We start from the raw sequence: 12,224 nt of genomic DNA, 5'->3' as shown, positions 1-12,224 counted from the left end.
GGCACATGACAATGTTTTTGTTTGTTTTGTATTTCTTTTCTGTTAATTTTTTTTCTTACTGTTTCTTCAAATAAAATAAAATTTTAAAAACCCAATGGGGTCACAAAGAGTTGGTCAAAACTGAAAAATGATTCAACAACAGCAATGAGGTATAAATGCTTACAGTAAAAAATTTAACAATGAGTTGTCACTAGCTAGTTTGAGCTGGCTGCAGCACACTTCTAAGATAAATGCATTAGAAAGTTACAAAAGAAATTGCTCCGTGAGATTTAAGAATGAGATGTTAAATATTGCTATGAATTTCTTCTGGTCTAGTTTTGAGCTCAGTGTCACAAACATTCAACAAACATGTTTCTACAAAGGGAAAAGTTCACAAGAATGTTGACTAAATCAACAATCTGGTGAAAAACTAAATATAGTTATAACTGGTTTTGAAATACCATCAACTAACAAAAATTTATGTCAATAGAGGAAATTTAAGAATACAAAATATCACTAACATTTGTGTCTGGATCATAATAAGTAGACACCTAGGAAATCTACATGACTGATAGATAAGCGATTCTTAATATTGTTGTTAATTAACTTTAGCAATAACTTATTCTTTCCTTTATAAATTTTCTTTCTTTCTTCCTTTCTTTATTTGGTGAGGCAATTGGAACTTCCCTGGTCATACAACTGGTAAATGTTAAGTGTCTGAGGACAAATATGAGCATATCAGGCCTCCTTCTGAGCCTTCTGCCTCCAGGTTCAGTGTTTTATCTACTGCACTATCTGGCTGCCCCTAACATTGTTTTTTGTTGTTGTTTTATTTTGTTTTGTATTAATTTATTGAATGATATTTTTAGCTGCAGATTTACCTTTCTGGTTCTGTTTTGTTAAGATTTACATAAAGAAGGGAGTTCTCATTTCAATTGATATAGTCACAGAATGCCCAAGTATAAAGGAGGCGTTAAGGATTTTTCCTTTGCAACTACATGTGTAAATATCTTCCTTAATAAGTTTGAGAAGATTATAGGATCTTGGCCACTCACTGGATGAAAAGAACTGATACCAGACAGGTAAACCAAACTCCAAGAATTCAAATGAACAATAACCCAGAAAAAATATAATGCTTAATAAGACTTGAATAAGCACTGAGAAGTAAAAAAGAATTTCCAAGCTCTGTATTACTGGAAATTATGAGGTGTTTTTATTACATATATTACATATACTGCACCTTCACCATCATTGCAATCTAAGTTTGGAATCACTCTTCTTTTTGACTATGAGGGTATTAATGGGAGAATGAGCCCCACAGTTATAAGAGGAATGTTTCACACCTCCTGTTCTTACTGTATCATCTTAAGAAATGCCTTTGCTAAAGTTTACAAAGTCTATTAACTAATTTTAAATATGAAGCACATTGTAATGGGGACTCATAAACTGCAGTAGGAGCCACTACCTCTAGGATTATCTCTAGAATGCAGAATAGCAGTCTCTGAATTTTAATGAACTAAAGATTAAAAATATTCAGAGATGCATAGATAAATATAGCTGCCAATCACCATTAACAATACAGACATTTTAATAACTGGTTTATTATATGCACAGATTAGGCTCATGATATCCAATAAACCAATAAGCTCCAGTAGAATTTCTAAAACTCTTACATAGTGTTCAGTTATATCAGCAAGAAGGATATTGTTGAAATTTTTCAATAGACAAAAGGGAACGTAAAAGTTTACATGTCAAAAAACTGATAGCAGAAGTGGAAAATCTATAGATCAGGAAATACTTGAGCTAAAGCTGATATTTCAAACTGGAATTCTGTGTAGAGTAAAAAACAATTTAAAGCAAAGTTCCTACCCTTTTATTTATTTATCTACTTATCCTTTCATTTATTTATTTACTTATTTATTTAATTGTTTGTTCATTCATTCATTCATTTAGTTAATATACCTGCAAACCTCTAAATAGTTATAACACATATTTGGGGTGGGTGAGTATTGTGTCCCATACCCACTGACAAAAATGAGGAAGAGGATGGGATTTCAATCTTTGGAAAAAATTCCCTTGGTCATGATAGTCCAGACTGATAAGAAGGGAAAGAGAAAATACTCTCATATTCAATCTTACCACAGAATCAAGACAATATGGATAGATCTAAGGTAGAAATAAATCTACCAAAGCTGGAGAGGCCTCTGTGTTTATTTTCATCAGAAGAATTAGAGTAGAGCACGCAGGAAAGTGTATTTGTCATTTTGGAATCTTATTTTGTCTTCTGTAGTTTAAAGATAAAGTTATTCTTGTTAGTAGATGCAAGGTAATGTAAGGTCATGCAAATCATAGTATACATCTGGAAGGGACCTGTCCAAAGTACCATTTTACAGATAAAGAAGTTTGACCTTTAAAAAAAAATGTTATATGTGAATGACGATGCAAAAATCAAAGAACACCATCTGCTGGTGTCCTTTAGCCAGAGGAAGCCTAAGAAAAGCCAGTCTGCTCCCCAGTAGTGATATACTGCAAACGAACATATGCTTGCATCCTAACTTTTAAAAACTGCAAAGTGATAAAAAGAAAGTGTCCACTTTATCACATGGTGTTATTCATAGACATGAAAGTTCTACAGAAATACAAAAACAAGAGCACATTCCTAGTTTACTAATGAAAATCTTCTTGAGGATTCATAATTTCTGCTACTTCCTCTATTTCTAGACAAATGATTGAAAAGGTTGCATTTGCTTCCCAGTTAGCCAGTTCATGCAAACATCATTGAGCAGAGGTTGTTTGATTTATTTTGCAAATGTTCAACAACAATAACAACAATAATCAATTCTTGTCCATGTCACAGATGTGAATGGGAAGGAAGGAACAGTCAAGTAAGGAAATGTTGGTAAGATAAAAATTCTGTGCTCCCTGAAGATGCTTTAGTAGCTGGGAGGGCCTGATGGAAGAAGCATTGGTCTTTGGCAATACCACTTATTAGGTTAACACGTTAGCCATGATGATTAACTATTCCTATGAATCTAAGGAATAGAAGCATGGGCATAAGACTATATAAGCTGGCTCTTCTCAGAATTGTCATAATAATCATCTTGATAAAGGGGACATTGAAACAAGTAATCCCTTTTGTGGTCTGGTACCACAGAAAAGCAAAATAATTGTGGGACAAATAAGAAATAACTCACCTGCTGGAAATGCTTTAGTGCAGTTGGCCTTGACCACCAGAGCAGGTATAGCCTTGAGGCAGAAATCATGAGAATATGGTCAGTACCATAAGGTCTGAGATTGTCCCATCTGTCTTGTATCTACAAATTTGACTGGGTACATTCTTAGGGGAGCACATCTCCATGAGAAAGGAATGATCTTTGGGAGTTAGATCATCGGAATCTGAGAGAAAGACTCGACTGCCAATCATGCTACATTTGGCATTTTGAATCTTCTGTAACTTACATAAATGAATACATTCTCCCGCAGTTTTTGGCAAAAAAGTATTTTTAAAAAGATTTTTATGAAACAAAATGATACATGGGGAATAAAAGCAGATAAAAAAATAAAGTGTAACAGAAATTCTTGATACCCTTAATCAGCTCTTTAAAGTGAAAGTCAAAAGTTTAGAGTAATATAAGTGGTAAAAATAGCACCCCCCCAAAATTTCCATATCAATCAAAAGACTGGCAGTTTGAAGATTAAAGATTAAAAGTTCTTAATGGGTCCACAGATCCCTATGAATTTCAATGGGGAAAACTACATCTTTGTATTTCCAACATCTACATGAATTTTGTCATTTTCTTTGATTATTAACTTAAACAAATAAGCATGATTCTGAGGAGTTCTTAGGTTTCCTTGGATGCCAAGGAGAAGTGGAGGTTTAAGACACAAAAAAAGTTTAAAAACTCTGATATAGACACTTAAAAAGAAAAAAAAAATAGAGAGGAGATAACCCTTAAAGGAAAATGGAAATTTTCTATATATTTAAAGGAATCAAACACAATGACAGTGCAAACTGGATCAAATGAGAAAAAAAGTTTTACATACCATTAAAATAATGGAAAGCAGAATAGTTACAGCTGAAACTTTAGCTTACCTATAAAATTACAAAATAGCAAGTATGGTTAAGGATTTTTAATTTTTAGCTTAAGCACTTTAGTCATGCAGAAATTACTAATGAAACTCTTTTAAAATGCTTCTCCAATAGTCATGATTCCTTCTCTCTTAACAGAAGGCAACACATTTTTATTAAAGACTAGACTACCAAAGGCACTTTATTAGGTCAATTAGATGTTTCCATACTTTATACAAAACATTCATAGCTTGTTTCACTTAAATATGTACATATGTATATATATATATATATATATATATATATATAATATGTTTAAAACAAGAAAATATTTGATCAAAAAGGTATGCCAAAAAATAGAACAATTATTAATTGAATGATTATTGAATAATTGCCCCAAAAGGATTTTTTCTAGCCTTTGACACAGTTCCACATTTAAGGTAAGACATGGTGTGTGGAAGGAAAGAAAGAGGAAACCAGGCCTAAAATTTCCTTAATATATAGAACTACCACTATCTTCTGCCAACTCAGATTAGCACCTCCTGTGCAATTTACAGTCTTGACTAAGAATTGAGAATTGACTGCTTAGTCATATACAACAAAAGAATAAAAACAAATAAAACAGAAACCCTGGTTTACATCTGCATTTGATTACATGAATGACATCAAGTTATGTTTCTCTATAGAAAAACATACTAACAATTATTTCACCTTGTGGAGATTGTCTCCAGTGATATGAAAATGTCATTTAGGCTTAGTAAATTTAAGAATACTAATTTGCATTGAGGAGATTGAAGTTTTTCAAGCTTGAATTTAGACATTAAATTGACTTTGTCTTTTTTAGGAAAGACATATTGAATACAAAGTCAACAAGATGAAATCCAGAATTTAGTATGTTCAGAAATTGAATGGCACCCTAAAGTCAAGATGTGATGGGAATGACACATTTAAAGCCATTAACACTTACAAAATAACAGTCTTAATATCTACTTTAGACAGTAAAATGGAATCTAGAAGATGTACAAGTAAAATTCCATAAAATGTTCATAAAACCAAGTTTCAACATAGAAATATTAATACTTTTTCATCAAAAGAAGAAAGAGGATTGATAGATATTCTCAGAGAACAGGATAATCAAGTTAAAAGTTTGTAGAAATATTTTGAGAACAGATCTCACTTCACAAGCAATAGTAAAAGTGGGGAGTAGATATATGGCACTGGTTCATATGGCACAAGATGTCAAATTTATCCAAAAATAGTTTACCCCCAGATGGATCTTATGAAACAGTTAAGATCTAAGAGTAAAATCAAAAGGTCTTCCCCGGGCAACACCTACATAAACCTGACAATGTGTCAACAAAAAAATATCAAACAAATGGCTGTCATGCAGATTTTATTATAGAAACATATACGTTTGTGATAGCAATACAGGATCAGTGGTCACTTGCCACCAGAAATTACCTAAAAACTATCTTAAAGGGGTTGAATATATTTATTGGTGAATAGTAAATAATAAAGTGGTAGCAGGACAAATAGTAATCTAGTGTTTGACAAACGCAAAAACCCCAGCTTTTGGAATAAAAACATTCTATTTGACAAAAACTTCTGGGAAAATTCTAGGAAACTAAATAATCACCTATATCTAACACCCCATACCAAGATAAGGTAGAAATGAGTTTAGACCTAAAGAGTGATATTATAAGCAAATTAGAAGAACAAAGGATAGTTTACCTCTCACATCTGTGAGAAGGAAGGAAATTGTGGACAAAAAAGAACTGGAATTCATTATTGAACAAAAAATAGATAATTTTGATTATATTAAATTAAAAAGTTTTTGTACAAACAAAACTAATGCAGACATTAGAAAGGAAGCAATAAACTAAGAAAACATTTTTTATATTCCAAGGTTCTAATAAAAGGCCATATTTTTAAAATGTAGAGAGAATTTACTCAAATGTATAAGAATTCAAGCCATTCTCCAATTGATAAAAGGTCAAAGAATAGGAACAGAAAATTTTCAGATGAAGAAATTTAAACCATTTCTAGTCATATGAGAAGGTGCTCTAAATCACTATTAATCAGAGAAATGCAAATTAAGACAACTCTGAGGTACCACTACATACCTCAGTTCAGATTGGCTAATATGACAGGAAAAGATAATGACAAATGTTGCAGAAGGTGTGGGAAATACTAATACATTGTTGATGAAGTTGTGAACTTGTCCCACCATTCTGGAGAGCAATTTGGAACTATGACCAAAGGGCTATCAAAATATACATATTCTTTGATCCAGCAGTGTGTCTACTAGGTTTATACCCTCAAAGAGATCTTAAAGGAGAAAAAGGGATCCACATGTGCAAAAATGTTTGTGTAGCCCTTTTTGTAGTGACAAGAAACTGGAAACTGAGTGAATGCCCAATAATTGTAGAATGACTAAATAAATTATGGTATATAAATGTAATGGAATATTATTGTTCTATGAGAAATGATCAGCAGGATGATTTCAGAGAGGCCTGGAGAGACTTACATGAACTGATGCTGAGTAAAATGAGCAGAACCAGGAGATCATTACACAAAGCAACAAGTTTATATGATGATCAATTCTGATGGATATAGTTCTCTTCAACAATGAGATAATTCAGTCCAGTTCCAATGATATTGTGATGAAGAGAGCCATCTATACCCAGAGAGAGGACTATGGGAACTGAAGGTGGATCACAAAATAGCATTTTCACTCTTTTTGCTGTTATTTGCTTACATTTTATTTTCTTTCTCATTTTTTTTCTTTTTGATTTGATTTTTCTCATGCAGCAAGATAATTTTATAAATATGTATGCCTATATTAGGTTTAACATATATTTTTTTTTACCACATTTAACATATATTGGATACTTGCCATTTAGGGGAGGAACATGAAGGGATGAAATTGGAACACAAGGGTTGCAAGGGTTAATGTTGAAAAATTATTCTTGCGCATATGTTTTGAAAATTAAAAAGCTTTAATTAAAAATAATGAACTGGTAGAAACTGTACAACATATCATTTAGCATCTGCTAGATGTCTAGAAAGACACCATCAAATGGCTAGAATTATATGCCAGAATCTTATCTTTAAAAATAAATAATAATAATAATCCTCATAAGACAAATATTAACCTCCAAATAACTTTGGGAATACAACAAAATGTAATGGAGCTGGAGCATCATGACAGACAGAATTATAATCCACAATTTCTTGAATATTTTAAATAAATATCTTCATAGTTATAATCTTCAAACTATATGGAAAGACATTCAAAATATGGAAGCTTAGTAGAAAAATCAAAGTCCGGTGAGAACATGCCATTGCTATAATTCCATATGATGTTGGGGATTATTCTAATGGTGCTTTCAGTGACTCTGTAGAAGATGAATTTACATTTTAATATTCTTCTTCCATCATAAAATGCATTTTACCCATCTTTGCAAATAATCTTGAAGATAATATATAAAATTAATAACATAAAAGAGATTTGTTCTTCAGTCATTTCTATCTGTATCCCATTACAAAAATGGGGGAAAAAAGATAAAGTTAATGATACTAATGATAGAAAGACTAAATAGTATGTACACTCCATTACACTTATCTAATGTAACTGAAAGCAATTCACCTCTGAATGGAATCTATGAAATAACTAAGGTCCAAGAATAGAACCAAAAGGCCCCCTCTGGGTGACATTCACATGAACTCATACAACAACATATCAGCAACAAAACATCAAACAAAGGGCAGAGTCATGAATATATATTTATGGAAAATAATGAAACTTCAACTTAATAAACAATGCAAAAATAAATCTCAATTTAGCAACCAATGAAGATATTTAAAAGAAACAATAAAAATTACTGTAGCCTATAAATTTTAGCACTTATCAAATATCTAGCAAGACATGACATAGTGATTAGAATTATACTTTAAAAAGTTGCTATCTTCCAGAGACTGACAAATGACAAATCCACACACTGCAAATATAGACTTCAAAAAATCCTGGAAAATTCAACCAATTAAGTGTATTGAAATAGGAATTTTATTAAAGACTAAACTATTGCCCATAATTATCTTGGATATAGCAATGATCCATAAAAACTTAAGAATGATAATTGTAATATTTACTGTCAAACCAAATACCTATAACTTCCTTGTTGCCTGATACAAAAAGCTTTCAAAATATATAGACTTAGCAGGAAAAAAAATCAAATTCATATGGGAATGGTTTGAGTACTTATCATTCCCATCATTTTGTCTGTAAAGGAAGTTGTACCAAGGATGTTTTCAGTGAGCCTGCAGAAAATGAATTTATATCCTAATACTTTCTGAAATAATTGCTAAAATAGTTATTTTATCCAACTAAATATTTGGCCAAGGACATTAGGTATAAAGGAAAATAAAAGATTAAAGTGACTTAAACCAGGACACTTCTATCTGAATCCCATTGAAAAAGACAAAAATAATGATATTTCTAAAGTAAGTGGTGCTTTTATTGTTGTTGTTGTTGTTTTGTTTCGTTTGTTTGTTTGCTTTACAATTTAGATCTAGCAAAACACTTTACATACTTCCCCCCCATGTGATTATCATTATTTTGTGACACCATGTCAGACCCTTTCCAGAATCTTTTCCCCATTGTCTCATTGTCCACTACTTGTGGTTTCAGTGTCTCCAGCCCTTACTTACTGGGGCTTCCTACTCCCTCCATCTAATAGACACAAATCTGAAAAAAAAATGTGACTTTGTGGGAATAATCATAATAACAATACATATTTATATAACTCTTCAAGGTTCACAAAGAATTTTATATGCATTAGTTTATCTGGTTCTTAAAACAACTCTGTGACATAGGTCTATTATTATTATTACCATTTGGAAAGAGGGGATTTGGATCAAGCCTATAATTTTTATACATGTATGATATACCTAATTAGGAAAATGCCACTACTGATACGGATCCCCATTTCTTCTGCTACTTAAGTCTTAGAGAGTTCCTAAGGTTATATAGCAAAATGTCAGAGGAAAGACTTGAACTCCAGACATTATGATTTTGAGAATAGCTTTTTATCCATAATACCATAGTGCTTATAGAAAGTAGGCTCAGAACAATTATGTGGTTCCTCTTAGGTCACAAAGCTACAATGGGTCTGAGATGTGATTAAAATCCATGTTTTCCTAATAGACACAGCATCTGCCTAATAGCTATAACACTGCACTGTAGGTCATAGGTTTTTAATTTGTTTTGTATCATAGACCCTTTTGGTAGATTGGTGAAAAACATTAGGAATAATGTTATTAAATAATTGAAAACACTGATTGAAAACAATTTCAGTTAACAGTTGATAAAAAATAAAGATGGAATTTTTTTCCCTAAGTCCATTTTCTATTCCTGAAATATATCCAGAGACCTCATCCTGGGACTGAAGATTAATAATTCTTACAAAAGGCAAATAATATTTTTGGACTATATTTTTTTTAAAAAGGTCATTTGATCACAAATTATAATGGCCTACAGACATATTTTTTAATGCAGAAAGAATTCCACGGGTTTTATTTTTATATTTGCAAGACAACATTCATTTCTTCCCAACATTTGCCTGTGGTTCAAATGGTTAAAATTCCAGCTCCTGGAATTTTCCTTTCTGTGGGTGGAATGAAAAGCAGCTCAGGTTGCAGAACATTCTTTAGCTTTTGAATGTGTTTTGATCTCCCAGCCTCTGGGAAGGCCCAGGAAAATACCTACTGCTTCATTATTTTTTTGGCTCTCTAGGATTAGATACTAGTCAATAAAAGGGTAAAGGTGATGAGAAAGGAAGAGTCCTTGGTTGCAGTCCATCTTTCAAGTTATCATTTCATAGAGAAGGAAGGTTGGCATGTTAAAACAGAAATAGTATATATGCTATAAAATATAAATATTATGTGCTAATAATAAATTAAGTAATAGAAAGGGGGAAGGGAACAAATATTTATTAAACAGCTACTATGTGTAGGGCATTGTCCTAATTGCTTTACAAACACTATGTAATTTGATCTTCACAAAAGTCTTGTGATGAATGTGCTATTATGATCCCCATTTTACATCTGAGGAAATTAATGCAGGCTGAGTTTCCTTAGTGACTTGCCCAGGATCACACAAGTATTTGAAATAAAATTTGAACTCAGGTCTTTCTGACTCTAGATTCAGTTAATTACCGATGTACTTCATTACCTAATATTAAGTCTTGGACATTAGATACGAAAATGCTAACCTCTGTGTGACTTCTTTACTTGATCCCTTACCTGAATTTAATTCAAGTGTATCTGACTGGAACTGAACAACTTTGACTCCTACTCCTTTCTGACAGCAAGAAATTATAAGAGAGAGCATACAGTTTGTCACAAAAATGTCAAAATTTCACTTTAAAAAAAGATGAAAAAATGGGGAAGTTCAGAATTTAAAATACAAGTTTTCCTGATAACTTACTTAAGATATCAATAGCAACAACAGAACTTGCCTTTCTAAAACCTTTTGTCAAAAAACTAGAGTCTGTTGGCTAAGACATGATTAGAATGTTTAGAGAAATATCTCCCCAGTATTTAGAATAAGAAGAATCTATTTTTTTTCTTTCTGCCCCATTGGAGTCATTGATTTATCACATGGCTTCCTCTGCAAGTAGGTAGTTATCCTATCTCTTTAATTTTCAGTTGATATGAGACAGACCTTGTACATTTCTGCATATATAATTAATAATAATAGTAGCTATTTTATATAATTAGAAATTTTTTTACATTTATTTAAACTTTTCTGCTTAATGAGTAAAGTAACTAGAATCATAACACAATAGATTTAAAACTATGTCACTTTAGAAGTCCAAGCCCTATATTTTATCAAAAAAGAAACTGAGACTTAGAAAAGTTAAGAAACTTTTCTAATATCACACGGTTAGCTAACAACAGAGCCATGATTCCAACATTAATCATGGGATTATAGATTTCAAGTTGAAAAAAGACATTAGAGGTCTTCTAATCCTATCCCATCATTTTATAGATAAGGAAGGTGAAACCCAAAAAGTCTAAAGAACCAAGATCTTGAAAATAAGAATTAAGTTTTACAGTTAAATTTGAACTCAGATCTTTGGACTTCCAATCAATGCTTTTTCATTTTCACCACAAAATATTAGATACCTCCTCACACATAACAATTATTGGAATGTGAGTATGAGCTTCCTGCAAGATCTCATACCATTGATCACTAAGGCTGATTTGATCTATTTGGCTATACAGGTCAATGTTTCCTTCTCTCTACTTCATATTCATCTTGCCTTAGGGTTGAAGAGAGACAGGGATCTTTGGAAAAAGATATATGAACAGTTAGACTCCCCAAATTCCCATGAGGCAAGGGAGAGAAAGGACAAAGGAGAAGCTCTTGCCCAAGGGATGAAGGGTAATAGAATGTACTGTAGACTCCTAGGTTGTAATATATAGAAGGGGATATTTCAGATCATCTAATTCAGAGCTTCTTAAATTTTTCCCTTTCACAATCCCTTTTCCTCTGAGAAATTTTTATATGACCCCAGGTGTGTAAGTATATAAAACAGGCAAACATGCCAAAAATTTGCTGATAAGAAATCATAATTTCACAATCCTCACATTCAGTTATGAGACCTCATATGGGATTGCAATCCATATTTTAAGAAGATGGGATCTAATTTAACTTCCATATTTTATAGATGAAAAAACTAAGACACAAAGAATTTACTTACTCAATAGATCGAGTATTATAAAGAAATGGTTATTGGATAATAGATTTCACTGCATCTTGAAAGGCATCCAGAATACATTGAGCATGCTTGTGGTGTTGCTTAAAATCAGAGGGTGTGAATAGGTCTTAGTTATCAGTTTCTAGGTTTTCTGCAAGATAGTAATGGAGCAATTGCCTCCACTCCTTTAAAAGATTGTAGCAATTTACCATAATCAACCAGATCAAAGAGTGGGCCCCTATGCAGTAAAAATAAATTTTTTGCCAAAGAATTCAGTATAGACCTAAGATTGGGTTAAAGAAAGAAACAACACAGAAGATAACATCTCTCAGATATAAAGTATATAAAAGCATTTTCCCCCCACAACCATCCCAAGAGGTAAGTAGTACTAGTATTATTTATTATCTCCATTC

This window comes from Sminthopsis crassicaudata, chromosome 3, assembly GCF_048593235.1.
Source record: "Sminthopsis crassicaudata isolate SCR6 chromosome 3, ASM4859323v1, whole genome shotgun sequence".
Taxonomy (NCBI): Eukaryota; Metazoa; Chordata; class Mammalia; order Dasyuromorphia; family Dasyuridae; genus Sminthopsis; species Sminthopsis crassicaudata.
This window is presented reverse-complemented; position numbering follows the sequence as displayed.